The 26,518-nt window shown below is 40.8% G+C and overlaps 1 protein-coding gene across 2 annotated transcripts in view; it reads left to right on the forward strand.

Moving 5' to 3' along the window:
* The first annotated feature begins 18,582 nt into the window (after positions 1-18,582).
* FAM160A1 (family with sequence similarity 160 member A1) overlaps positions 18,583-26,518 on the forward strand; it is a 360,382-nt gene continuing 352,446 nt past the window's right edge. For both annotated transcript variants that reach the window (XM_027866951.1, XM_027866950.1), the window contains exon 1: positions 18,583-19,018. The gene's annotated coding sequence lies outside the window, so the exon portion shown is untranslated. The remainder of the gene's footprint in view (positions 19,019-26,518) is intronic.

Consider the following 26,518-nt stretch of genomic DNA (forward strand, 5'->3'; position numbering starts at 1 on the left):
AACTTAATTATAATGTCTTATTAACTACTCAGAGCTCTTAAAGTCTCCAGCACGTGTTCTGAGTATTCAAGAATTCAATGTCATAATGTGGAATGGGGAGAGGTAAAGAATGCAGCAAAAACATTAAATAGCATAGCAGAAATGAAATGCAATTTGTGACAGATAGAAAAGATAACAGGGAATTTGTGTTAGACAAAGTAGAAGTGCTTGGGAAAATGGGTGAACTGAGAATGGATAAATGCGAAAAAGTCCTTCATCTCTCTTTATGTGAAAGCTTAACTATCACCAGTTATACACTGTACCTTCATAAATATTTGAAAATTGTGATTAGGTGCTATCCTATAGTGCCTTCTACTTTACAAAACACTTTCTTCAGAACAACAGTATGGTATGATACCCAATCCTACAATAGGATTTCCCCTATTTTACAGATGAGGAAGCTGAGGTACAGAGGCATTATGTGACCTGCCCCTTTATTAAATAGCTAGTAAGTCCTGGAGCTGGGACTTGAATGCAAGTCATCTGACTTTGTCTAGTGGATTTTGTCATGATGCTGCCCTGTCATAATATCTGCTAGTGTCTTAATTTTTTCTAAGATGCCTGTCATGAAACCCTGCTTATTTGAGTCCATCTGGTGCTTTAAAATACTCTTATGATAGGGAAGCTAGAAAACAACATAAATGACTATAATAAATGATACAAATCATGAGTTCTTCAATTGGCATCTGTGAACCTTTTTTCTCAATTTTGATAACTGTATTTTAATATAATTGGTTTCCTTTTCCCTTGTAATCTTGTGTATTTTATTTTACATACTTAAAAACATTTTTCTGGGAAGGGAATCTGTTATCCATAGTACACACTTATAGCAGATTTATCATTACACATGCTAACTAGTATGATGGAAACACTAATTAGACTTGTGCTTCTTGATGCATGGAATCAAACTTTTTTAGTCAAAACATTCAAACAATACAAATACCCTCCTCTAAGAACAGACCACCAACCTGAGTCTTAGGATTCCTGGTAAATGTCTTTCGTTTCAGTGTTCATGACAGGGTTCTTCCCTGCCCAGTTGAAGGCCATGTGTCTCTTTCCAAGGTAATTGTCTGGAAAGTCTCCATCAATCAACACAGCTCTCAAGTCAATGTGGGGATTCTCAAGTCTCAAAGGCAGGGAATGCAGGAGCCAGTCCCAGTTTTGATGTAGGAGCAAGCCAAAGACTGGGACTTTCAGTGAGTTTCTTGTGGTTTTTAGGTATCAGTGTTCTTAATTTGTTTGCCACATAATTTGATTGATAATTCATTGCATAAACTATGGATAATGTTGGGGTGTTTTCTCTATCAATTTTTTATCAATTTTTTCTATTGATAGTCTGTACATTAAGAGGATCCACATAAGTGTAGGAGTAGTTTAAGAATACACATGTTGGGGCAGCTAGTGATGCAGTGGATAGAGCACCAGCCCTGGAGCCAGGAGGACCTGAGTTGAAATCTGACTCAGACACTTACTAGCTATGGTACCCTGGGCAAATCACTTAACCCTGATTGCCTTGCAAAAAAAAAAAAGAAAAGAAAAGAAAAGAAATAAAAGAATAAACATGTTTATTACTGACAACTTACAGAAAAACAACTTATTCAAAACAACCCAATCACAAAATGGAAGCTTAAAACAAAATGGAGTCAGTTATGCTAAGTTGACAAATTTATTTCTACTATCATTTTAAAGTAATAAATCTTATTCTTATACTACAGAGTCCACAGGTTTACCAGACTGCAAATGTGGTACATGACAGAAAAAAGAGTTAAGAATGCTTGACATAAATGAAGACAATACTAAAAGTCAATCTGACTCTGAATAAGTGAAATGATCAATTTTGGTCTCATAGAATAATGAAAAATATTTTCTGTCTCTTGGTAGAAAGGTGGGCAGTTATAATCAGTATGCTGTTCACTCTGACAAAGTCAATTTGTTTATGAGTTTTGCTTAACTATTTTTATTCTTTGTGAGGAAAGTTTCTATTTGGGAAATATTAGGAAATGATGGATAAAAAACCAAAAGCATCAGTAAAACTTTTTTAAAAACCTCCACAAAATAAATACTAACCAGTACAAAATGAGTTTTAATTGTGATCCTACAGTTGAAGCAGTACCAGTGTTATCCATTGAATTTAACCTGAATTTTCTTACTGGTTAGTGTTTCTATTACGATAGTTGTAGGATGTATATTGTTCTTTGAGTATTGCTTTCTTTGTTCTTTATCAGTTCAAACAGGTTTTCCCATGCTTCTCTGAATTCTTCAGTCTTTGTTTCATTCAGTGTTTTATATGTGTGTGTGTGTGTGTGTGTAATTTTATATACTTCAATTTATTCAGCCATTTCCTAATAGTTGGACACTTAGTTTGTCTCCAATTTTTAAAAATATTACAAACAGTGCTTCTAGTAATATTGTTATGTAGAGAGGTTGTTTTCCCCTGACAATAATGTATTTCCAATTTATGTTTAATTGTGGGATCTCTATGTTAAAGCTAGAGTCACTTTCTTATATTTCCAAGATCCTGAGCCCAAACTGAATTAGGGCTGCATTAGATGATCTCTAATGGTCCCTTCTTGCTATATAATTCTATGAATAACTAGATTACTTCTGAGTTTAAGCATAGTGCCTTTGTACAAAGTAGATGTTGGAGAGGGGGCTTATTTTCAATTTCATGGATGTGTTTTGATTTTACATTATATATTTACTTCACGAGAGGTCTTGTAACAAAATAAAACTAATAACACATCATTTGTGATTTTATCTAAAAGTACATGTAGCATCTCATATCTGTATTACTTTTTGTCCTTCTCTCTTTTTTGATGAACATAAATCTATTTTCTTTCCCTTCTACCCTTGACCCCACTGGAAAAAAGAAAAAAATAAATTTATTATAACAAATGCATAATCTAGCAAAACAAATTCCCTCAATGGCTGTATACAAAAGTATACAAGTCTAATTCCATACCCTAAATCTATCACTTCTCTGTTATGGATAGCATGTTTCATCATTGTTCCTCTGGAATCATGAATGGTCATTGTATTGATCATAGTTCTTAGAGTTTTCAAGTTTCTTGGCTTTTTACAATGTTGTCATTATATAAATTATTCTCCTGGTTCTGCTCATTTCATTCTTTTTTTTTTTTTTTGGTGAGGCAATTGGGGTTAAGTGACTTGCCCAGAGTCACACAGCTAGTGAGTGCTATGTGTCTGAGGTCGGATTTGAACTCAGGTCCTCCTGACTCCAGGGCCGGTCCTCTATCTACTGTGCCACCTAGCTGGCCCTGCTCATTTTATTCTTCATCAGTTTATAAAAGTCCTCAAAAGTGTTCATTTTTATAATATCGTTGTTACTATATAAATTGATTTGGTTCTGCTCATTTCACTCCATGTCAGTTCACAAAAATCTTTCCATGTCTTTTTGAAATGATCTATTTCTCCCTTTCTTACAGCACAACAGTACCCCATCACATTCATATACCATATTGTTCATCCATTTATTCCTTAATAGTTGAACATCCTCTTAGATTGTACTATTTGCCAACACTGAAAGAGCTGCTAAAAATTTTTGTACATAAAGGACTTTCTCTCTCTCTCTCTCTCTCTCTCTCTCTCTCTCTTTCTCTCTCTCTCTCCCTCTCTCTCTCCTATACCACTGTTCTGTCCATCAGAGGAGCAAAATTGTATAAGGTTTGAAAAGAGGCCATCTTCCAGGGCTGCTAGACCAAAAGTGGTTGAGGGACTAAAATATTTTCGTACATAAAAGGACCCTTTCTCATTCTCTCTCTCTCTCTCTCTCTGGGATATAGGCACAGTAGTGGTATAGTTGAATCAAAAAACATGCACCGCTCAACTTTTTGTATATAATTTGTATTTGTAATTTGTGTGTAATTTGTAAATAATTAAAAATTGCTTTCCATTTTGTGCCCATTCTAAAGTTTTACTGATAATACGTTAATGAGTCTGTTTTCCCATAGTCCCAACATTTATTATTTTTATTTTTCATTATCTTTGCCTCATAGTAGATGTTTAATAAACATTGGATAGGGATAGGGACTGGACTGTTGTTTCATTGATATATGGAACTTCTGGGTCAGGAAATTTACTCTATCAATGCAGCCTTTTCAAGTCAAGTCAACAAGCATTTATTAACTGCCTATTATGTGTCAAGCAGGGAGCCAAGCCCTGGGATACAAAGAAAGTCAAGAACAGTCTTTGTCCTCTAGGAGCTTACAATCTAATGAGGGTGACAACATGTACACAATTATATAAGAACAAGATGTGTACAGAATAACTTACAGGTATGGCACTAGCATTAAGGGGAACCAGGAAAAGTTCCTTGCAGAAGGTGAGATTTCAGCTGAAATTTGAAGGAAGACAAGTAAACTAGGAAGTAGAAAGGATGGAGAGAATTCCAGGCTTAGAGAACAGCCAGTGAAAATACCTGGAGGTGGAGTCTCCTATTCAAGCAGCAGCAAAGAGAGCAGTGCCACTGCATCATAAAGTATGTGAAAAGAATAAAGTGTAAGAAGACTGGAAAGATAGGAAGGGACTAGGTTATGAGGACTTTAAAAGCCAAAGAAAGGAGTTTATTTTTGATCCTGTAAGTAATAGGGAGCCAGTGTAGTTTATTGAGTAGTGGTGAGACCTTGCAGAACTTTTCTGCAATGTATAGAGTTTCCTGGAGCACTCAGAGGTTAAATGATTTGCCCAAGGTCAATATTTACTGACTGAATGAAATACCAACCAATGTCTGGGCAATGTTCTAATGCCTCAGGTACAATCAAGGCAACTCCATTTGTCTGGTGTTTAGCAAAGCTTAGCTTTGGCTGTCTCCCTACAGGACATTCTTTTTTTTTTTTAATGAGTTTTATTGATGTCTTTTGATTTTATATCGCATATATAATACAATTGAACCCTCGCACAGACGCTTGTTCCCTTCCCCCTTTCCCTCTTTTCTTGTAACAGAAAAGTAGCTAAGCCAAAATACCAGCTGGAACAACTGTATCTGCCAATAATCACAACATTTTGACCTACTAGTCACGTACCTCTCTGCTCAGAGGACAAAAGTAAGTTTCATTATCTGCTCTCTGAGGTCATTATTGATTTTCCAGTTATTCAGACTTTAGCTTCCTTTTAGTGATCTTACTGTTTATAATGTTGCAGTCGTTTCATATATTGTCCTTTGGTTTCTGCTTATTTCACTTTGTATCAGTTCATACACCTGTTATGAAATAGGTCATGATGCTGGCTAAGATGCAAAAAAATTTTTTTTCAAAACAGGTCCGATGACCTAGTGTAATAATAAGGCTTTGCTTGTGTGGTGCAAGCATGTAGTGGAAGGGGCACTGGGTCTGGAGCCAGAAGTCCTGGACTTGAATCCTTGCTCTGCCATTTACTTTCTACTCCCCTTGAGTCTCAGTTTCCTCATCTGTAAAATAAAATGATTGAACTGGATCAAAAGTTCTTAACCTCTTTTGGATCGTGGATCCCTTTGGTAGTTGGGTGAAGCCTATGGACCCCTTCTCAGAACAGTGTTTTTAAATGCATAATATAAAATACATAGGACTTCAAAGGAAAACAGTTATAATGAAATATAGCTATTGAAATATCTTTTTTAAAGTTCATTTTTAAAAAGTCAGGAACCCCAACATTAGATGTTTTCTAAAGTCCCTTTCCATCTCTAAGCCCCTATGATCCAGTATGTACAAAGGGGCTAGGATTTCCCTGGTTTCCTACTCTTGATTCTGAATCTGCTCTTTAAGCTAGTGCCACCTAGTGGGACTGTGCTATCTGCTGGTCAAACATATTCACATTCTACTTCAGTAGTTATAACTTTCATGATTCACTGAGCTTGCTTTTTGGTCTCTGCTATGGTATTTTTTTGAACCTTGGCTTTGGACTTTGACTTTAGAAGTCCTATAGCTCTTGAACCCTAATCCTGCTTTCTTGTCTAGACTCTAGATTGCTCTGTTAAAGATGTTCTGCATCTTCTGGTTCTGACCAGAACTATATTGGACAACTGGTTCCAGTTTTTGCCTTTGACAACGTCAGTCTTCTTGTGTCTGGACCCAGGTCCCACCACTCATGCGAAACTACTTCTTTAAGCCCAATTAAGTCCATATAGGAGGAAGTAACATGCTAAAGGAGGCATTGCCACTTTGCTGATTGAATTTAAATGGAAGGTTAGACTTTAGCTTAAACTCACAAGCTTAAGCTCATTCTACCAAATAAATTTTACTTAACAGCCATCACAAATAGCAAATAGTGAGCAAACCTCTCTATCTAAACAAAACAGCAAATGGAAATAGGACAATTTCTGCAGATTTGATTAAACCAGGAAATACCCAAGACAAGGAGCTCTGTGAGATAATATCTAAGCTCAAACCAAGAAAGACTGATCTCCCCTAGGGGAGACCCTCTCTCATCAATCTCTAGAATTGTAGGCAGTAGAGATCAGAAATATTGTGGAGGCTTCCTTCCACACAATTCTACAACTTGGAGGGTTGCAATCTGCTAGTTAGAATCTTTTTTTTCCCTCTCAACTTCTTCTGTCTTTAACCACACAGTAAGTCACTTACGTAGGTATGCAGCTTTCTCTCTACCAATCAGAAGTTATACCTCCCTCTGCATATGTAGAAGCGTGAAAAAACAGCTCCGGCCTTGGGTGGAAGCTGGGTTACAATTGCAGAAAATAAGAAGTCAATTATTATGGCTCACCTCTACTCACGCTAGGGAGGTATAGGGCCTAAAACAAAATGCCCAGGGACAAAAACATGGGAGGGGCTGGGTGGGAAGGATATAACCGGGAAGGTCACAGGAACATGTGTCATGATGGTGTTTGTGTTCACAGCAGGACCTGGAAAGGGTGTGAAGAGCAATGGTTTCCAGACCCGGTTCATCCACTTCTGCCAAACTCACCTTACTCCTCCTAGTTGGTAGGTGAGACTCCTACTTTGGAATCCCCTTCACTTCAGGGCAGCTCTTTGAGGCATGTGAAGGTCATGAATCTGATTGAGAAAGGGACATATTGGGGCAGCTAGGTTGTACAGTGGATAGAGCACCAGCCCTGAAGTCAGGAGGACCTGAGTTCAAATCTGGCCTCAGACCAAACACTTGATACTTACTAGCTGTGTGACCCTGGGCAAGTCACTTAACCCCAATTGCCTAAAAAAAATTTAAAAAAAAAGAGAAAGGGACATATTCTTGTCCTTGATGTCACAGGCATTGGAGGTACTAGGTCATGAATCAATAGGGAGTGCAAGCATAAGACACGGAAGTTTCCAGAAAATGGCAGGGTTGGGGTATTAGGAAGAGGGGATATGCCCAGTGTCCACAGAAGAGTGAGTTTGTGTCAAGTTTTCATTGTGGGTTGGGCAGAGGGCCCAACCCACAGATTTCTGTATTCCAAGGTTCTGCTTGAATCTTATGTGCTTGTCTCTTCTGTGGTATAGTTCAGTAGTACAGTCATCCCTTCTACCTCCTCCCCAGCTTAATGTCAATCAGGATAGCTTCATCTGCCACCCTGAGGCATGAACATCACCCTGATACATGATAGAGCACCACTGTGCTGCCCCACCTGCCCCCTACCCCAAGCCTGACTGCCTCAAGAGTAGGCACAACCTGAAGTAAGATGAAGGGAGTGATGGGAATGTGTTAAAAGTTCATTGAGATTTAAGACAGAAGAGTTATCAGTACACACTTCTACTGTGTATATGGAAATGCCTAAAATGGGCATTTGGTGTTTGTTAAGTTCAGAATAAAAAGAAATTTTAAAAAATCATTTAAAAAGAACATGAGCTCCTCGAAGGCAGAATTAGTGTCACATTTTATCTTTGCATCCTTAGAACCTGACTTGCACATAATAGATGGAATTGTTGAATTAAAGAGTCTAATTGATCTAGTCTGAGACCAGTTCTCAACAGCAGCTCGTCTCTCCTAGCTATCAGACCATCTCATGCCATACCAGTTTCCTGTTCTTTCTTGACGACTTCAGGTAGATGCAGACAAGTGCTTCCCACTGCCCTAAAAAATGCAAAGACAAGGTGCCACCTCCCTTGTGCTAATCCCTAATGAGTTGATTTAGGGGAAATACACACAAACTCATACAACAGGATAGTTGGGGAAGTGATCCCCGAGGCTGAAGGAGGGGAATCCCCTTGCTCCCATGACCCCATGAGAGCATACTGGCTATGAGATCACACTGAGTCCCTGCTCTGAAAGAACACAAAAGATCATGGACAGTGCTAGAAGTGACTTTAAAGCCATTTAACCCTTTCATGTATAGAGAAGGAAACCGAAGCCCAGGGACTTTCCCATGATCACACAGAGAGGAAAAGGAAGAGCTTGGATTCAAATCCAGGTCCTCTGACTTCAAATCTAGCTCATGTTCCACATAACTCCTCTCAGCAGCGGTGGCAACTGTAGACTAATCAAGATCACCAATGTCAGAGACATCGCATGAAAGAAAAATAGCGCCTTCAGGTTTACAAAGTGATTTACATATATTATTTCCTTAGATAAACTGGTGGCCGGAGCCCTGTACTCCCCCTCCTTCAGCCTCTGGAATCACTTCCCCAACTGGCCTGTTGTGTGTTTGTGTGTATTTCCCCTAGGTTGGCCCATCAGGGATTAGCACAAGGGAGTCATGCCGTGTCTTTGCAATCTTAGGGAAGTAGGAAGCATAGTATAGGGTCCCTACTTCTCTGCCTCTGTCTGAAGTTATCAGGAAAGAACAGGAAACTGATACGGCATGAGATGGTTTGATAGCTAGGAGAGATGGTTGCTGTTGAGATCTGGTCTGAGACTAGTTCCAGGAAATAAGTGACATATGCTATTGACAGTTATGTTATCACTTTAGCTAACTTCCTTCATGTGATAACCATTCACTTTCCTCAACTTCCCCATCTATTACATTGGGATAGTACTCTTTGTCTTCTTCCTCAGAGGGATGCTGAAGCCTAGTCTTGTGAGCTAGGTGATTGAGGAGAAGGAGGTCAGGAGGAGATAGATACTCTTCTCCTTCTACTCTCCAGATATCTGGGTTTCTGAACTAGATTCTATTTCAATCCATTTCTTTCCCAGAGTCTTAAGCTAAGAAGGGCTCAGCATCCTTATATTAACGAAATTTTTGACAGAGAATGAAGGAGAGTACAAAAGGGAGGAGAAAATTCTGCCCAAATTGTAGAATGGTTATAAAGAAATTTGGCTTTGTTACTTACATATTCCAAACCTTTTAGAAACTAATAAAATGACCTTAGTAAATAAAAGGAGGAAAATAAAATCAAAATACAATTCAAACTAGGCCTATGTTATAGCATGTTTTACTAAAAGGGCCAGTCACCCAGTCAACATGCATTTATTATTAAACACATACTATCAGCATTGTGCTAAGAGCAGAGGTCACAAAGAAAGGCAAAAACAGTCTCTGCTTTCAAGAGATCACAGTCTAATAGGGGAGGCAACAGGAAAACAAACATGTTCATCCAAGATATATCCTGGGTGAAATGGAGGGAATCCTAGAGGGATGGCACTACCATTGAGGTGAACCAGGACTGTCTTGTAAACGTTGGGATTTGAGTTGAGATGCAAAGGAAGTAGGGTGCTACAGACAAGGAGGGGGAGGATGGAGAGTATGGGGGCACAACCACTAAAAAGATAAGGAGTTGGGAGATGGATGTTATGTGTAAGGAGAAGCAAAAAGATCAATATCCCTGAATCGTAGAGTATGTAGAAGGAAGTAAAGTGTAAGAAGACTGGAGAGGTAGGAAGGGCCAGGTTGTGAAGGGCTTTGAAGCTAAACAGGATTTTCTATTTAATCTTGGAGATGATAAGGATCAAGTGGAGTTTATTGAATGGGGGAGGAGTGTTACTTGATCAGAGTTGATTTTTAGGAAGATCATTTTGACAGCTGAATGGAGGATGGACTTCGGTAGGGCTTGAGATCTGAGGCAAGGAAACCAACCAGAAAGCTATTCCAACAGTTCAGGCTTAGTTGATGAAGCCTGAACCAGATGCTGATTACATGAGTAGAGGGAAGCGAGTTGTGAACAAAATTGTGAAGGGAGTTGCTAACAAAGTTGCGAAGGTAGAAACAAAAAGACTTGGCAACAGATTGAACGTGTGAGGCGAGTGTGAGTGAGGAATCAAAGATGACACCCAGGTTGTGAGCCTGGGTGACTGGGAGGATGGTAGTGTCCTTGGCACTGCCATCGTAGGGAAGTTTGGAAGAGGGAAGGACTTGGAAGGAAAGATTCTGCTGTGGATGTATTGAGCGGAAGATGTCTATGGGATATCCAGTCTGAGATGTTCAAAAGGTTGGTGACTCAGGACTGGAGCTCAGCAGAGAGGTTAGGGATGGATCCAGAGATCTGGGAGTTATCTACATAGAGATGATAATTAAGCTGATGAGAGTTAATTAAACCACCAGGAAAAACATAGAGGGACCCCTAGAACAAAGCCTTGGGGGATACCCACCTAGATAAATCAAAAACCTAGAATATGAATATCTAGCAAAGGAGAAAGAGGAGGGGTTGGACAAATAGGAAGAAAATCAGGAAAGAGCAGTGTCATGAAAACCTAGGGAGGAGAGAATATCAAGGAGAAAAGGGCGATGGATAGTGTCAAAGGCTGCATAAAGGTCAAGAAGGATAAGGATCAATAAAAGATTATTGGATTTGGCAATTAAAAGATCACTAATAACTTTAAAGAGAGCAATTTCAGCTAAATGAGGAGGTTGGAAGCTAAACTTCAGAGAGTTCAGAAGAGATTGAGAGGAAAGGAAATGGAAGTACCAACTGGAGACAGCTTTCATTAGAAACGTGAACTCTTTGAGGACAGGGACTGTTTCTTTCTTTGTGTATCCCCAGAACTTAGCATAGTTCCTGGAACACAGTACATGTTTAATAATTGCTTGTTGACTTGACTTTCTTAAGGACAGCATTAGAATATAAAAGTTCTAAATCATAGTACTTGTCTGCCACAACCACAAAAGCCAGTGGTAAGGAACTCCTGATACAGAAACTCTATAAATGCAGATCAATAACTCTTGAAATCTTAGTTCTACAGAGTTGGCTGGGAGAACAGAGAGGTTTAGTGACTTGTCCAGAGTCACACAGCCAGTATGTGTCAGAGGTAGGACACAATCCAAGTCTTTTTAGCTTTAAGGAGGCCCTTTATCCACCATCCCAGATGGTCTCTCTGGTACTTAACATAAATTCCAACATGAGGATGGTCCAAATTAATGACTTTTTTTCCTGCACTTTGTTAAAAATAGCATGTAAAGATATCTTCCAAATGTGATAAAAAATAGTATGTGATAAGCCTTGTCTTAGATTTCATGCCAAATTTGGCCATGTGCTTCCTTCCTTCTCATCCCAACTGTTAATTGCCTAGATTTGGTTTAGTGGAAAGAACACTGGGTCTGGATTCAAATCTCAGTTCCAATGTTATATGTGTAACCTTGGGCAAGTCATTTACCTTTCTTTGAGCTTAATTGTTCACTTCTGTTAAATGAAGGGGTTGGAATAGAAGATCTCTAGCTTTCCTTCCAGCTTTAAACCCTTTGGTAATGATGCTTCTTTAATAAACATTTAACATTTCAAAGTTTTTTCTAGAAGAAAAACAGTTCTGATGCTGTAATGTGTGTGCTCAATAGGAAACAGATCTTAGGAGGAACAGCCAAGCCAGAGAGAGGTCTGCATTCCTCGCCTTCACCGAGATCTAACCCTTACATTTTAACTTCTTGTCATTCCAATTCAATTAAACAAAGATTCACTTTGTACAGAGCTGGGCACGTGAAATTAAAGATGAAATAAGACAGTCCTTGCCCTCAAAGGGATGAGACTTGTACACAGATAATTATTAAACGAGAAAAATTATAATAACGACATTTCTGTAGGATTTTAAGATTTGTAAAGACCTTTATTATCTTATTTCTGTCTCACAACAACCCTGAGAAATAGGTACTACAGGTATTATTATTATTGCCACTTTTCAAATGGGGAAATTGAGTTTAAATAATTGCTAATAAGTATCTGAGGTTGGATTTGAATCTGGGTTTTTCTGACTTCTAGCTGTTATTTCAAACTGCCTTTCTAGCCAGACAATAAGAACAAAGGTGAAATCCAGACTAAGTAGAAGGAGAGTCTGAGGAGGGAGAGAGTCATGTCTGATTGGGGGCATCCAGGAAGGCTTCAGCAAGGAGGTAACACCTAAGTTGGACGCTGAAGGATGGAAAAAGATTTCAACAAGAATGTTGGAAGGCAACATTGAGCAAGGCAGTTCTCAAATTCATAAGATATTTGAAAGAGGATGATTAAATGCTTGCAGAAAGTTGGACATTGTTATGATTTAAAAAATAAAAAGATCAGGATGACTTGTCCAAGGTCATATAGTTCCTAATGTGACACTGGGCAGATCACTTACCTTCTCTGGGATTTAGTACCTGCCAAGTCAAGAAGCATTTACTATATGACTATAATGTTCCAGGTACTTTCTAAGTGCTGGGGATTCAAAGAAATTCAAAAACACTGTGCTTGCCCTCAAGTTGCTTACAGTCTAATGGGGGATACAGCATAAAAAAAAATGTGCCAACAGGAGATGAAGGGGATGAATTGGAGATCATTTTGGAAGGAAGGCACTAACTTTAGTTTTTTTTAATTTATTTTTTTTAAATTTTTAGGCAATTGGGGTTAAGTGACTTGCCCAGGGTCACACAGCCAGTAAGTGTCAAGTGTTTGGTCTGAGGCTGGATTTGAACTCAGAGCTGGTGCTCTATACACTGTGCCACCTAGCTGCCCCCACAAGGCACTAACTTTAAAGGGGACTGGGAGAATGTTGGATTTTGGCTGAGACTTGAAGGAAGCCAGGGAAGCTGGTGGGGGAGAGGTCATGAGCTGAGTGGGAGAGAAATCGAGGCTTGGGGCATAGTCAGAGTTTGAGCATTTTGTGTGAGGTCAGTGTTGCAGTCATAGTATATGAAGGGAGGGGAGTAAGATGTAAGAAGACTGGAAAGGTAGGAATGAGCCAGGTTATGAAGGGCTTTAAAAGCCAAACAGAAGAGGGTAGCTAGGTGGCAGCTAGGTAGGTAGACACAGTGGGTAGGTAGAACACTGACCCTGAAGTCAGGAAGACCTGACTGCAAAACTAGCCTCAGACAATTACTAGCTATGTGACCCTGGGCAAGTCACTCAAGCCCTATTACCTCAAAAAAAACTTTTTAAAAGCCAAACAGAAACTTTTACATTTGATCCTAGAGGCAAAAGGGATGCATTAGAGATGTGTGTGTGTGTGTGTGTGTGTGTGTGTGTGTGAGAGAGAGAGAGAGAGAGAGAGAGAGAGAGAGAGAGAGAGAGAGAGAGATGGTAGAATTGGCAAGATTTTTCAGCTGATTGGATGTGGGGGATGTGTGACCTTGAACAAATAAATCTCTTAGTTTCTCTTACACTTATCTGTATAACTGGGGGTTATAACTTGGACTGGATGATCTCAAATATCCCTCTGTAGGTATAATCCCATGATACAAAACAGGATATGAATGGGGGGGGAGGGGATACTGAATAGTCAGTTTTGGTTGGAATGCAGGGTGTGTGAAGGGGAATGGTGTGAGATAAGGCCAGAACTATACATTGGAACCAGATTGTGGAAGGCCCTGGCTGCCAGGCTAGGTCATAGGCTCTACAAAGAAAAGGGAGTTAATAAATGTTTGTTGAATTGAATCCAGGTGGAGATAACTGACAACTTTCTTCAGGTCCCTCATTGTCTTTTCGTGTGATAGCTTTCATTTCCACTATCCCACTGGGTATAGCCAGTGGGCTGTGACTGAAAGGTGATACTTTGACCCTATAAATTCCAATAGTGGGAACAGGGGCAGAATGAGGCACTTTTCTCCCTAAAGGGACCATGGCCTTCCTGCAGCTATTTCTACCTTAACCTCTATTTCTTTTGCCTGCTTATCCAGTGACGTCTCTTGCTTTAGGTAATGAGCTGCTGCTCACCCACCAAGGCCAGCAAAAGTTGGGCTGAGGTCAGCCAGTGGCCCTTTCACACACATCCCCTTAGCAAAGAAGAAAGAGCTCAAAACTCTGCATTGGACTTGATTTAATTAATATTATGACACATTCCAGGAGATTATTCAGAAATGGGTCAAAGCATGAAGCAGGACATGACTGCAGGAGAGGAGGTGGCAGGATGGCACTGTGGGAAGATTCTTGGACTTGGATTCAGGAAGAGCTGGCTTTAAATCTGGTCTCTGATAACACAATGAGCTGTGTGACCCTTAGCAAGTCTCTCAACTTTCTTGAGCTTCACTTTCATTATAAATAACTGATATAAAATGTAAAATGGGGATAATAGTGGCTGCAGCATCTCCTCCACAGAGCTCAAATTAGATCATAATGTAAGTAAAGTAATTTATAAACTATAAAGTACTATATTAATGTCCATTGTTACATTATTCCCACTCTAATTAATTTACGGAAAACAGTAATCTTGCCCTTCCTTCCTGGGGACTTGTTTTAATCAATCAGTGTGTGCATTGGGGAGGAGGAAATAAGCATTTATATATCATGTACTATGTGTCAGGCATTGTGCTAAGTGCTTTTATCATTATCCTTAGTTGACAGCTGAGGAAACTGAGGCAGACAAAGGTTAAAGTGCCTTGCCCAGGACCACAGACCTAGTAAGTATCTGAGGTTGAATTTGAACTCAGGTTTTCCTGACTCCAGGTCCAGTACTCTATGCACTTTGACACCTACTTGACTCATCTCAGTTGGCAAGCATTCCTATTCATTCATTCATTTATTTAAATTATTTTATTTTTGATTAAAAATTTTAATTCTATCATTTAAAATTTTTTATTCATTTTGGACATTTTAAAAAAATTGAGTCCCAAATTCTCTTTTTCCCCTCTAGCTCCTTCCTCACCCATTGAGAAGACAAGCAATATGATATCAATAATATATATGAAATAATGCAAAACTTATTTTTATATTAGCTATACTACAAAAAAGGCAAGAAAAATTATAATTCAATTTGCACTTAGAGAACATTTTTCATCATGAGTCCTTTGGCGTTGTCTTAGATCAGTATACTGATAAGAGTAGCTAAATCTTTCATAGTTGATTATTGTTACAATATTGCTGTTACTGTGTACAATGTTATGGTTCTGTTCACTTCACTTTGCATCAGTTCATATAAGACTTCCCAGGCTTTTTTTCTGAAAGTGTCCTGCTCATCTTTTCTTATAGCACAATAGTATTCCATCACAATCATATATCATATCTTGTTCAGTCATTCTCCAATTGATGGGCACTCCCTCAGAACAAGTATTTATCAAACCTTTATTATGTGCCAGGCACAGTGCTAAATATTGGCAATACAGAGAAAGGCAAAAACACTTATCTTTGACCTTGTATTCTAATGGGGAAGAAAACATGCAAAAAAATTCCAATATCAATCTATTTATCTATCTATCTGTATGTCTGTCTGTCTGTGTGTTTAGAGAGACAGACAGACAAACAAATACTGGAGGGTGATCTCAGAGGGAAGGCACTAACAGGGAATGAAGATGTATAGGACCATGAAAAGCCTCTGGCCGATGGTGAGATTTGAGCTGTCTTGAAGGAAGACAAGGAAGGCAAGAGGTGAAGGTGATCAGGGAGCATGGTGAGGCATGGGCACAACTTGTGGAAAGGTACTGAGTAGGAATATGGAGCTTCACTTGGGAGGAGCAAAAGAAAGGTCAGTGTAATACATCACAGAATACATGGAAGGAAACAAATTGAAAGAGGACCGGAAAGGTAGGAAGGTAGCAGGTTGTGGATGGTTTTAAAAGACATCGGAGGATTTTATACTTGATCCTGGAGGTAATAGTGAGCCACTACATTTTATTGAGTGTCGGGGGGAGGGTGGGTGATGTTTAATCTTGTGCTTTAGGAAAGTCATTTTGGCAGCTTATCGTGGGATGGATTGTAGTGGGGAGAGACTTCAGACAGGGGACTAACTAGAAGTCTCTTGTGATTGTTCAGGTAAGAGATGATGAGGGCCAGTGCTGGGGTAATGACTGTGTGAGGGGAAAAAGAGGATATATCACATATAAGAGACCTTATAAATGTAGAAATGGCAAGACTTGACCACAGAATGAGAGACTGCCAGAAAGAATGAGGATGATAAAGAGGTTTGGAGCATGTGTGATTACAGAATCTTGATAGTAACATGGAACCTCAGAAAGGGGGAGGGTTTTGGTGGAAAGACAACAAGTTCTGTTTTGGATATGTTGAATTGGAGTCCTGCCATCAGTTCCCAGTATTTAGCAAAGTTCTGAGGTTCAGTTGCCTGTAGCTCAGATTTTAAAGTCAAGATCATAAGCAAGGAACACAAGCTAAAAGAGTAAGGCAATAGAAAAGCTGGAAGAAACCTCAGAGACCATTCCTTTCATTTTACAGGTGAGGAAACTGAGGCCCCTCCAAAAGCTAATGACTTACCCAGGGTCACACCTACTAGTAAGCATCAAAGGTAGCATCTGAACCCAGGGCAGCTAGGTATAGTAGTGGATAGAGTCACTTAGGCCTGTCTAAGGGCAGCTGGATAGAGCAGTGGACAGAGTGCCATGCTTGAGTCAGGAAGACTATTCCTGAATTCAAACTCGGCCTCGGATACTTACTACCTCTGTGACCCTGTGCAAGTCACTTAACTCTGTTTTCTTCAGTTTCCTCATCTGTAAAATGAACTGGAGAAGGAAATGGCAAACCATTTCATTATCTTTGCCAAGAAAACCCCAAATGGGGTCATGAACACGACTGAACAAATTATTATTATGATTGTTAATCACCACCACCACGGTTCTCTGAATCCTGAGCTGAACGCTCTTTGAAACCCATTCAAACCCAGCTCTGCTACTCACTGCCCAAGTGACCTGGGGTAACTAACTCACTCAATCACTTTTAGCTTCACTTTTCTAAACTGTGTAATGAGGGGGGTTGTACTCGACAATCTCTAAGACTGCTTCCAGCCTTAAACCATCAATTCGGTGATGGTGAAAAAACCAGGTCGCTGTACTTGGGAGAAGCAGGAGGTCCCTACTCCAACTTCAGCTCTTGCCAAGAGATGCACCGCTTGAATGCAAAGCTTTGAACAGCTGCGAAATGAGAGCAGCTGACAAAACGCTGGACTGGGGCTATTGGGAAAAGGGAGTTTATTTGAGAAGACTGACGTGCCAAGAAAGGAGGCAGAACCTGACACTGCTTTCCAAGCCTAGCATATCTTCATTGACACAAGAGTCAATTCGAGTAGGGCGAAATGGATCAGTCTAACCAGGCACACCCTCCCTCTTGGGGAGGGAACGGTTACCTAACCTCCGTTCGGTTTTCGTTTTTGGTTCCCTCGCTGGCAAAAGCAACCGATACGAACTTTCTTGAAAGGTAGGTAGTAAAAAGTTTTAAAACTCCAAAGGAAAAAAAAAAAGCTAAAAACCGCGGTGCTTACTGTACTGGATTGCAAATTTCCCTGCTCGACAATTCTCTTTCACTTCAAGAAAGAGTTAGGAATGGTCACATTTCAATGACCTTGTCCCAAGCAAGTTGGAAGGGGGCGGGGCGGCGAGGTTCCACTTGGGCTGTATTTGCCCCGCGGGATTTAAACTCTAGTCTTCGATTTTGTGCGTTAGTAAAAATCCAAAAAAAGCCGTAGAAAGCAAAGGTGATACTGTTGTGGGCCAGGCACTAATAAGTCCCGTGCCCACTTTAGGATGGCCGCTGGCTGACTTCCTGGGGATGGGGACGAGGAAATGCCGGGCTCATACCTCTAGAGCTGAAAGAGGCCTTGAAGGCCATTTGATCCAACCCCCTCATTTTCGTCAGCCAGTCAACAAGCATTTATTAAGCGCTTACTGTGTGCTAGGCAGGCACCATTTTGAGGATCACAGGAAATAACAAATCACTCTATCAATGCTAGCACATAAAGGTCAAATGATTTACCCAACTTCACACAAGTAACAAGGGCGAGAGCGGAGTTTCGAACCCAGTATCTGAGTCCACAGCCAAAGCCCACTACAGCTCCCCATTGCTGTAGCAGGGGCGTGTGTGTGTGTGTGTGTGTGTGTGTGTGTGTGTGTGACAAATCGTGCAGAACGGAGCGCCTCGTGCCGTGGCTCATTAGGCTAGGGCGTCTTCCATTCAGTTCTAGTTCAAGTTTCGGAGGAAAGTTCCTCCCTCTGCGCTCGGCTCCTCCTACTTCACCTTAGGAACCGTCCGCCCTCGCCGCGCTGGAGCAGGCTCAGCGACTACCTGGAGTCCCGAGAGTCCAGGCGGCGGTGGCGGGAGACGCATCGAAGCGCCGGACGGTCAGAGGGGACCTAGAAGCGGGGCCCCAGACGAGCTGAGAAGGACGCGGGCCGGCGGCTGGAGGGTGGGCCAGTGCGTGCACACACCTCGAAGCCGGCTGGGCAGGTTGTGGCCCCTCCTCTCAGGCTCTTGTTGCCCTGAGCCGGGGGTGGAGGCGAGGGCTGGGCCTCTGGAGTGGGCGCGGCCCGGCAGCTGGCCTGACGCACCTCCCGAAAGTTCCTCTGGAGTGCCTCCTGCAGCCAACTTTCTTCTAGGAGTCCTACCAGCTCCCCGGTGACCTCCCGAGAGTTGTAGCCCCTCCTCCCCGGTGCCCCCGCAAGGAACCGGGGTCCCAGGCTTGCAGAGCGGGTTGTCCGCGGGGCTACGAGAAACATCTGGCTTTTGCCCCTTCCCGGTGATTCCTTCGCTCCGGTAGCGGGGCCGGCAGCTTTGGGAGCGGCTGAGCCCGGAGCGTCAGCCAGCAGCTCCCGGGCCCAGTCTCGCTCGTGCTTTCCTCCTGGCCAAAACTTTCTGAAGCCGCTGGACGCTCAGGGCTTATTTCTTCCAAAGTGTGCGGGACGTGTCAGACAGGAAGGGATCCTGCTGCGCCTGGTATCTGCTGGAGGAGGAGGGGCAGTAGCCTCTCTCCCCGTTCCCATTCCCAGGTAAGTTGCGCCTTTACTATACTTTTGCCACGCTGCGGAGTTTTTTTGGAGGGGGAGTAGGGTGAAAGTGCCTGTGTATTGCGCCCTATAGCTGGCATTGCGGCAGTCTGCCTGCCCTCCCCAAAAGAATTGCATCAAGGGTAAGAATTGGCTTCTCCTTACCAGGAAGGGGCTGCCGTGCAGCGGGGGCTGGAACCCCAGGAGGTGGCTGTTACTGGGTTACAGCCCAGGGGAGATGGGGAAGTGTTGTTTTGAAGGAGGTGAAAGCCTTCTTTTCTCTCCACCCTCGGGAAGACCACTACTTGGTCTATAGTGCTAGTAAGGAGGTAGCCTGAGCACCGAGGAAGAAAAGGGTTTAGGGTGGTCACGTTCCCATTGCAACCCCACAGGCTCCCCCTCAGCCATCCTGGACCATCTTCCCCTTTCCAAACAAACAAAGGAGGTGTCTCTGAGGTTTGAAGCCACCTCCTGGGTGTAGTAGGGACATGCAAGTTGAGTTGACAGAGCTCTGTTGCCACACTTCTTAAAGGCCCTTGTAAAACTGGATGCAAGTCCACTCAAACCCCTTCTTGGCAAGGGTGGCCCCAGTTCCCTTTCTGCTTAGGATGTGGAGACATGGAAACTGCTGCTGAGTTGGCTGGAAGGCTTGTGGTTTGCCGATGTGGGTGATGGTGGCAGCGGTAGGATTTTTTTCCTTTGACCCCTGGAATCATGTCAATACGCATGATGAATAAACCCAGCCCTCTCCCTTACTCCTAGACTGTCTCTCCCAGGAAGAAGCAGCCTGATATGCCTAGAGAATAGGAAAAAGTTCCCAGGGGAGTTAAGCATCCTTAAGCAAAGGAGGAGAAAGGGCCATGAGGGGAGGGGGGAGCTATGCCAGTATAATTGTACTGTTTTCCAGTATATTGGATAGGTTCTTTGGCCTCACCCTTAAAGGGCCATGCTACCCACGTCATCTCATTAAGAAGTCAGCTGCTCTCTGTTAATAGCCACAGGAACTCTGATGAAATTATGTAGGTCATTGAAAATAATTCCTGCTTAATCGCCTTTATCCTTTTATTAAAGAGAGAAAAGATTTCCTCCTATAATGCTCCATGCCTGCTTTGCCAGGGTAACCTGCATGTCCTTATTCATTGGACACTGCTATTCTGAACATGATTGCTAATTCCTGAAAAAGAGCATACCTAGAATAATGCTGAGTCCCTGAAACTGGCAACATCATCATTCTGTGCATCTTAATCTTCCATGCATATGCAGGGAATAGTCAACAGATACTACTATTATTGTTGTTGTTATTATTTTCACCTAGAATACTTTCAGTTAAAGTTCATTACTGAAAGAGCTCACTTTTTTATGGGTAGAAGAGGTTATTGTATTCATCGTTGTTAATTGTCATTGCACTCTGCTTTCCTTAGGGACAGTTCTTAAGGGAATGAAAAGCTAGGCTAGGCTGCACTAAAAATATGGTGAGTGACAGATGGAGAATGAACCTAGGATCATAGATTGAGAGCTGGAAGAAACCTTAGAGGTAATTTAGTGCAACCCTCTCATTTTATAGTTGAGAAAACTAAGTGCTTAGTAAATGCTTATTGGCTGATTTGCCTAAAGTCAAATTTGCAACTGGCAGAAGTGAGATCCGAACCCAGATTCCCTGCCTCCAAACCCACCATTCTTTCCATTGCACAATACTACCTCTAAAGTCCCTTTGAACCTTTATGAAAGGGGCCATCAGACTACAGGCCATCCCAGTTCTTCGAGTGGCTGAATGCCTTTTTCCCCTGGCCATATTAGTGACCAAATATAAGTGAAAGTAATATAACCTTCAAATGTGAGTGAACTTTTGTCATAGGATCAGTAACTGCTCAGTTTACAGATGGAGAAATTGAGGCCCGGGAAGCATTGCTCATAGTTAGTTACATAAAACTAGGATTTGAATCCAAGTCCTCTGCCTCCAAATCCCTTACTCTTACCCCAGGAAGATAGTGTTCTTTGAATTCCAAACTAATGAGTCACATCATAGTTATGTTCTTAGGGTGTCAGCTCCCGATCTCTGAACTACTACCAGCTAAAAGTGTTCTCTTTAGGAGAGAACTTGTCCTGTCACGGCCTCTGTTACCCACTCACTTATTGGCCCACTATATTACATTATTGGCAAAAGGGATGAATTCTCAGAGACTTACCCTCCACCTCATATTCTGACTCATTGTACATGACTTGAATAGCTGAAGAGTTACTAACAAACACTCCTTCAAATAGAGGGGTCCCTTATTTCGTGGAGTAGTGATGCTCCAACAAAGTTGACCGAACAATGAGCACTATTTATTATTAACTCTATACAGTTGTGGTTGTAGGGCTGTTAGGTGGCACAGACTCTTACTAGTTGTGTCACCCGGGGCAAGTCATTTAACCCTATTTACCTCAGTTTCCTCATCTGTAAAATGAGCTGGAGAAGGAAATAGCAAACCAATCCAGTATCTTTGCCAAGAAAACCCCAAATTGGGGTCATGACTGAAAAACAACTGCACAACAACAACAACAATTTGAAAACCTTTAGCAACAAAGGGGTTAAGATGGTGGATATTCCCAAGGTTTGGCCCATGATCTGCTTACTACTTTGTGGTCAGAACTTTGCAGCCCTTAGATTCACAGAGCCACAGAATGTTAAATCTGGAAGGGGATGGAGACATGGGAAGCTGCAGGGTATGGTGGAAAGAGATCAGGAACTGGAATTGGAAGAGGTGCTCTGACACTTATTAACAATGTGACCTCAGGCAAATCCCTAGCCTCTCTCAGTCTCCTCATCTGTAAAATGGGGATAATAATACTGTACAGGGTTGTTGTGAGGCCCATAGACATAAATAGCATTGTAATCTTGAGCACTTATGCTAAATGTAATCTAATCTTTTGTTATTGTTGTTGTTACCCCAGACTCTCATTTTACAGATGAGTAACTGAGTCCAAGGGAAATTAAAGAATTTGTCTGTTGGCCACTTGACACTTTGCCAAGGCAAGTGTTAATTCCTCATCTCTAAACCTAGTATACCCATGAATTTCTTCCATGTTTGTTGTTGTTTTGTCTAATATCCTGAAGTCCTGTTTCCACACTCTGTATTCCTCACCCCAAAGTCCTGACAAGTTCACTCTCATCTTTTTGGTCTGAATGTTTATAATGTCTAGTTAGAGTCACATTATGTTTCCCAGCCTGAAATTTCCGTAAGTTTGAAACTTTGGGTTCTATAAAATGAACTCATCCCCTGCATTATCAATTCTTTAAGTTCAAAATGGGCTAAGTTAGGGTTTATTGTTAGTTTGTTTTCCTGGTGGTGACTCAGTAGTTGTGCCTAGGTTTAAACTGCTTAAAGACGCCAAGATACATGTTAGAGCAGAGATCCTCTTTTTTTTATATGTCTGGGTCTTACAAGGTCTCAGAATGGATTATTTTGTGAAACATTTATTTAAAAACTATTTTTCATGTTTATATCTCCTTCATTTCTTAATATAGTTATCTTCTTCTTACTCCCAGAGAACCATTCCTTATATTTAAGAGGAAAAAAAGGAAAGAAAAGCCATTCAACAAAATTAACCAATACATCAGTAAAGTTCTATGGTAATACGATATTCCACATCCGTTGTCCCCTACCTCTGTCAAGCAGAGAGGGAAGTGCATTCTCATTTCTCTTCTTCTCGGCCAGATTTGGTCACTCTAAGTATACAGACTTCAACCATTTACTTATTTCTTATTTATTCCTTTATCCATCGATCCACTAATTTATTCAACTAGTTATTTATCCATACATTTATTTATTGTTGGTTTATTGCCCATTTACATGGTTGTAATCATTGTTTTCCTGGTTTTACTTATCAAGATGGATTCTTGATAATCGGCACAGGGGGTAAGGTAGAAGTTGGACTTGAAGCTTGGTGTAGACATCTAAACAGGATGACTCTGCTCTAGACACATCACCTCCATCTGCTTGGTACCCTTACCTGCCTCCCCTCCCTCCTTCCTAGGTGATTGGCATCTACCTGCCTCTATCACCAAAGTGAGAAACCAGATTCTGAGGCAGAGACTTCCCCTCAGCACCTCCTGGCAAGAGCCTGGCATGATAGGTCCTCCTTCCTCTTCAGGATTACCATGTTCTGCAGATTTTCTTATCCAAGATCTGGAAGCTCTCTTGTGGGCTGAGAGATGGATGCATCCTGCCCCTTGGGAGACCTAATTTTAATCTTATCTTCCTGTTGACTGTGATGCTAGTATGGTCTTCTGGATGCCCTCTCACCACCAGTTCCCTTGTCCTTCTCCTCTTTGGTGCCTCAAGTTAAGTGCCTTCTCTAATATAAGTTAAAACAGGCTGAATGAGCAGCAACAACAACAAGCTATCCTTTAGCTTTGTTTGTAAAGCACTTTATATATATATATATAAAAACATAAACATATATACATTATTTCATTTGATCTCACTGAGTTGAATGTAAGTAGGTATTATTATTATATGCATTTTACAGACAAAGAAAGAGGCTGGGAGAGGTTAAATGACTTACCCAGGCAGTATTTGAACTCAGGTTTTACTGATTCCATGTTCACTCTTTCCACTGCTTTTAGCATCATTGCCTGGTTTACTTGTTCTACTGAAATCTCCAATTCCCCCAAAAAGCAGCTGCAGTAGAACACAAAGGCTCTTTAGTCTCTAATCAAATCACTTACTTTTTAATTACATATATGTGATTATATATGTATTTTAAATCATATCTATATAAATATAATGAAACATTAAGTGATTACAGTGAGGGAGACTTCAGGAGAAAAGACAAACTAGTGATGCTAAAAGCAGTAGATAGAGTGAACTTGGGATTGGGAGAGAGAGAAGGAGGAAGGAAGGGAGAGAGGGGCTGTTGGAGGGAGCTAGGTGGGCGGAGAGAACCTGGAGCTGTGATTTCAGTAGTGTAGGGAGCTCTGGGTTGAGGAAACTCCTTCTGCCAAGTAAATCAGCCCCTTCTCTGCAGTCTGTAACCACGTAGTCTTGGAGTGTTGCCTTGCCTGCGAAAAAGTTCATTGACTTGCCTAGGGTCCCAAAGACAGTATTCATCTTTAACTCAGGATTTTATACATAAAATTTTTCCTCCTGAATTCGTGGAATAGAGGGATGATTTCATTCAAGGGCAATTGTAACATGTGGCTGGACAGGAGAGAGCATTGTGGCCAAAGATGCTGTGTTTTGGGGGATCAGCTTTCACATGAGGTTCTTTGAGTTTCATTTCATGTTTTTCCCAAGAGAAGGCAGTAATTGGTAACAGCTGCAGAAACACTCCACAGTTGTTGGGTGAGCTACTAATTAGCTTTTATGGAGCACAGCTTAAATTTTTTTTTTTTTTTTTGCAAACTTTATTCTAGGACATATCATCAAGGTGTTCAGAGACCACACAAGGTCTAGAAGAATGAGTGCATGTGTGTGTGTGCCCGCATGCATGCATGTGTTCTAGCTGTTTTGACAGTCATTAGAATTTACCTTTAATAGGATATTACAGGTCAATGGAATATTTGCACATTAAAGTGTTCTAGGCACTCTCTTTCACATTTCTCTCCCCATGTAAGGAGGAAATAAATATTTGTAGCTAAAATTCCTGTCTTAGGCTAATTTAAATAGAAACATGTCACAGATTGCTGGAGGGGCAAGATGTTATTAGCCTTCCTGGATATTTGCATTGAGACCAAGCTCCATTATTAACCATTGCAGGAAGGACATCACGTTCCACCTTTCAATACCTGTGGTCTCTGTTACATGTATCAGAGTAAGGTGAGAGTTTGCAGCCAGTGATTCCAGTCTGGTTTTCTTTTGAATGTGTTTGAATATAGGAGAAGCTATTAATGCATATGTATCCATGTGTATATATTGGTCCCAGGCAACGCTAAAAATAACTTACTAGTCATTGTTCTTCTTTTAAAAAATAATTAATTAATTGTTAGTTTTCAACATTCATTTTTATAAGATTTTGAGTTCTAAATTCTTCCTCCTCATCCCCTCCACCCTCTCCAAGATGGCATGCAATCTGATATAGGCCATACATGTACAATCATATTTCCTCATTAGTCATGTTGTGAAAGAAGAATCAGAACAAAAGAAAAAAAAAGCCACGAGAAAGAAAAAAAAAGACAATAGTATGCTTCAATTAGCATTCAGACTCCATAATTCTTGCTCTGGATGTGGATAGCATTTTCCATCATGAGTCTTTTGGAGTTGTCTTAGATCATTGCATTGCAGAGAAGAGCTAATTCTATCAAAGTAGGTCATCACAATGTTGCTGTTAATGTTGTATAATATTCTCCTAGTTCTGTTCATTTCACTCAGCATTGGTTCATATAAAATCTTTCCAAGTTTTTCTGAAATCTACCTGTTCATCATTTCCTATAGAACCATGGCATTCCATTACATTCATAAACCACAACTTGTTCAGCCATTCCTCAATTGATGGGCATCCCCTCTTTGCCACCACAAAAAGAGATGCTATAAATAATTTTTTCCCTTGGTTCTTTTCCCTTTTTTGTGATTTCTTTGGAATACAGACATAGTAGTGGTATTGCTGGATCGAAGGGTATGCACAATTTGATAGCCCTTTGGGCATAGCTCCAAAATGCTCTCCAGAATGGTTGGATTAGTTCATGACTCCACCAGCAATACTCTAGTATTCCAGTTTTCCCACATCTTCTCTAGCATTTATCATTTTCCTGTTTTGTCATGTTAGCCAATCAGATAGGTCTGAGGTGGTACCTCAGAGTTGTTTTAATTTGCATTTCTCTAATTAATAGTGATTTAGAGCATTTTTTCACATGACTATAGATAGCTTTAATTTCTTCATCTGAAAACTGCTTACTTATATCCTTTGACCATTTATCAGTTGGGAAATGACTTATATTCATATAAATTTGACTCAGTTCTCTACATATTTTAGAAATGAAGACTTTATCAGAGACACTGGCTGTAAAATTGTTTCCCATTTTTCTGCTTCACTTCTAATCTTGGTTGCATTGGCTTTGCTTGTGTAAAACCTTTTCAATTTAATATAATCAAAATTATCCATTTTGCATTTCATAATGTTCTTTATCTCTTGTTTGGCCATGTATTCTTCCATTCTCCATAGATCTGACAAGTAAACTATTCCTTGTTCTCCTAATTTGTTTATAGTATCACCCTTTATGTCTAAATCTTGTACCCTAGTCACTGTTTTTCTTCAGAGTTGTGCAAAAATAGTGTTCAGTTGTTTCAGTTTTGTCTGAATTTTCATGACCACATTTGAGGTTTTCTTGGCAAAGATATAGGAGTGGTTTGCCATTTCCTTCAGCTCATTTTACAGATGAGGAAACTGAGGCAAACAGGATTACATGATTTGCCCTGGGTCACACAGCTAGTAAGTGTATGAGGCCAGATTTGAACTCAGGAAGATCAGTTTTCCTGATTCCAGAACTGGCATTCTATCCACTGCACCACCTGGCTGCTCTGC

This window comes from Vombatus ursinus, unplaced genomic scaffold (assembly GCF_900497805.2).
Source record: "Vombatus ursinus unplaced genomic scaffold, bare-nosed wombat genome assembly UNPS02014784.1, whole genome shotgun sequence".
NCBI classification, from domain to species: Eukaryota; Metazoa; Chordata; class Mammalia; order Diprotodontia; family Vombatidae; genus Vombatus; species Vombatus ursinus.